Source organism: Orbicella faveolata, unplaced genomic scaffold (assembly GCF_042242905.1).
Source record: "Orbicella faveolata isolate gen_17 unplaced genomic scaffold, um_ofav_v1 contig_46, whole genome shotgun sequence".
Taxonomy (NCBI): Eukaryota; Metazoa; Cnidaria; class Anthozoa; order Scleractinia; family Merulinidae; genus Orbicella; species Orbicella faveolata.
Window position 1 is genome coordinate 6,028,185 of NW_028301576.1, and position 3,493 is coordinate 6,031,677.

At 40.1% G+C, this 3,493-nt stretch overlaps 1 long non-coding RNA gene across 1 annotated transcript; it reads right to left on the reverse strand.

Annotated features, from left to right (window-relative positions):
- Positions 1 to 778: 778 nt before the first annotated feature.
- LOC149098132 (uncharacterized) lies at positions 779 to 1,591 on the reverse strand. The gene is made up of 2 exons (XR_016203935.1): positions 1,230 to 1,591; positions 779 to 1,153 (listed from the first exon to the last, which is right to left on the reverse strand). It is a non-coding gene; the product is annotated as an uncharacterized LOC149098132 (long non-coding RNA).
- Positions 1,592 to 3,493: the final 1,902 nt, after the last annotated feature.

Below are 3,493 nucleotides of genomic sequence, written 5' to 3' on the forward strand. Positions count from 1 at the left end.
AGTTCTCACGGCCAAGAGAGACAAGAAACAATGAAAATAATCTGATCACGCCGACCCGTCGTGGAATACATGACTTTCCACATAGCATTTGGGCGCTCGGACCACTAAGTCTTCAAGAGACTTATGGCTGGCTAGTTCATTCACTAAATTCGCATGTGACGACTAGCATCCCGTATATACTTCTAGTATCAGCAATTTCTAAGACGTCCGGTGTGAAGAAATTAAGAGAAATAAAAATGGTAACTTGAGATGGCTGAATGTACTGTTGTAGGTAACACTTCTTGAGCAGCAATAGTGATGGCCAGCTGTGAGCGCTGGTCTCCGAACAGATTAGTCCTAGTTCAATCCCTGACCTGGGACATTGTGTATTGGTAAGACTTTGTACTCTCACAGTGCCTTTCTTACCCAGGGGCATAAATGGGTACCCGTGAATTTACCACTCAGGGTGTAGCCCCACGATGGACTGGCATCCCATTCTAGGGGAGTACATGAATACTCCTGGTTCAACAACTAGCAATTAAGAGGCCCTGCGCCTAAGAAACGACCGATGATTTCCGGCTAAAAAATAAAATCGGCCGATTTTTATCTCCCAAGTAGAGGTTACCGAATACTATTTAAAAATGAATTTCTTTTGTTTCAGTTTCGCTTTAAACCAAAAATATCGAGCCGCAAACTTTTTCCGTCTGATAGCAGCAAAATCAGGCCGAAAATAAGGCCCCGCAAAATACTGTTCAGAAATTACTATCGCGACGCAAAATAATGAGAAAACTACACAGTGTTGAAGAAAAAGGCCTTTTAATGCAATATCATTCGATAAACATCAAAAAACTGCCGAAGCGATTAAAAAATAAAGTTTCAAATGTTGCATACTAAATTAGATGGAGCGTTGGAGCTGATTTTAAAATAATTATTTCTCAAAAGTTCAACGCTTTTGAAAGCAATCACGGTGATGAATTAGACATTGGAGGGATACACATCACGTCTCTGGAAAAACATTTTTCGGCCAAAGTATATTGACCTTGTACAAAGCGTTCAAAGTTACCGTGTTTACCGTTATCCTGCTACTTCGGCGAAACACTTCTCTTTTGCCAATACGACCGTGGATAGCGTGTTAAACGCCACTTTAAACCTTGCTAGGCATTCAAAGACCATCCTGAGTAGAAGGACGTAGAATTGAAAGAGACAGGATGATGAAAAATACGCAGAAAAAGAAAATAACTCGACATTACCATCTGCTAACGAAAGTTGAATCTCGAAAATGTCGTCGCGTGACAGCGGCCATTGACGTCATTTGTACAAATAGGGGCGGAATCCAAACGAATGCACAAATAGGGAAACAATTTTTCCCGGCCAGAAGACGTTTAGTGGAACACTGTTATGTTATTTTTCACAAATGATGGTCACTCAAAAAGAAAAACTTCCCCAACCGCCACACCGTTTTGGCCGTAGCGTGATCTGAGTTATGGGGTCACGACTAGATCCCCAGCCGCTGACCGCCCAAAGGACATTGCAGACTCGTTTTCCCACGCTCTTGCGACTTGACGTGACAAATGACGTCAATGGCCGCTGTCACACGACGACATCTTCCAGATTCAACTTTCGTTAGTAGATGGTAATTTCGAGTTATTTTCTTTTTCTGCGTATTTTTCATTTTCCTTTCTCTTTCAATTCTACATCCTTCTATTCAGGATGGTCTTTGAATGTCTAGCAAGGTTTAAAGTGGCGTTTAACACGCTATCCACGGTCGTATTGGCAAAAGAGAAGTGTTTCGCCGAAGTAGCAGGATAACGGTAAACACGGTAACTTTGAACGCTTTGTACAAGGTCAATATACTTTGGCCGAAAAATGTTTTTCCAGAGACGTGATGTGTATCCCTCCAATGTCTAATTCATCACCGTGATTGCTTTCAAAAACGTTGAACTTTTGAGAAATAATTATTTTAAAATCAGCTCCAACGCTCCATCTAATTTAGTATGCAACATTTGAAACTTTATTTTTTAATCGCTTCGGCAGTTTTTTGATGTTTATCGAATGATATTGCATTAAAAGGCCTTTTTCTTCAACACTGTGTAGTTTTCTCATTATTTTGCGTCGCGATAGTAATTTCTGAACAGTATTTTGCGGGGCCTTATTTTCGGCCTGATTTTGCTGCTATCAGACGGAAAAAGTTTGCGGCTCGATATTTTTGGTTTAAAGCAAAACTGAAACAAAAGAAATTCATTTTTAAATAGTATTCGGTAACCTCTACTTGGGAGATAAAAATCGGCCGATTTTATTTTTTAGCCGGAAATCATCGGTCGTTTCTTAGGCGCAGGGCCTCTTAAGCTCGAATACAGATTTTATCAGATGAACGAGATAAATCTTCTGAATCCTGGCTAATGTCATGTGTTCCCTAAAACACGAGTTGTCAGCGCTTCCAAAAAGAAGCCCACAGGACACTATAACTCCATGGATGCACCATGGATCGTATGCGGTATCACGTGGGTGCATCCCTAATGGTTCCACTTGTGAACCAGTCAAAGTGGCAAAGCAAATATCACTGTGTTGTTAACATAACTCGATATATTGATTACTGTGCGGATTTTGCAACCCAGAATTAATCTCCTACGCAGACGCTCTAAAGGCTCGTCACGTAACCTTTCCTCCGCCACGGGAAAGATCAAGTAAAGAAAAAATTGCGAATCGAGCCTTAGGAGCATCTGCTGCGAAGGACACTAAACCAGATATTGGTAACATTTACTTACTGGGGTCTCAAAACGTCTAGAGACTTGTCGACTTGTCAACAACGTTTCAAAATCAGTGGTCTTAAGACGCAGAGGTTCAAGTTATAGCTGAACGCTGTTTGCATTCCTTATCATTCTATCTCCTGGGTCTGAACCATCCTGACCTTTGGGGCTGCGGGTGTCATTATCAGTGAAAACTTTGCGATTTTTCAGCTATCAGTTAAAAATTAGAACATTTCTCAGCAATCAGTTAAAAACAAAAACGAATTTCTAACAGTTAAACTTTCAGCCCATTCCTCAGCTACAGCGTATCAGTTCAACTCCATCCGCAGGAGTGCCTCCTAAATCTTAATCAAACTAACAAATCAGATATCGATGTCTTAACGGAGCAACATCAGGAAGTTTCCGCTCAAAGTAAGCATCTGAGAAGACAATTCTCTCTCATGAATTCATATTTAAATCACAAGATGAGGAAAGTGCAATGGAACTATCAATTGTGGACAAAACTTGAGACTTAGTTTGCATGGCATAACCCTCCCCCTTCATATATTTTCACTTACTTTGTACTGTTTTGTTGTTTTAGTTGTTGATGTTGTTGTTGTTTTTTTTTCTTTTGCTTTATTGTCATTGTCTTTGTTTCTTGTTAGTCTAATGATTCAATATGGTATTTGGCAAATTCACTGCAGTTGTTCTATGTTCACGAAAATGATCATGATTCCAGCAAAAGTGAATTTCCACAGCTCCATGTTCATAATATCTTTACTCGTCAA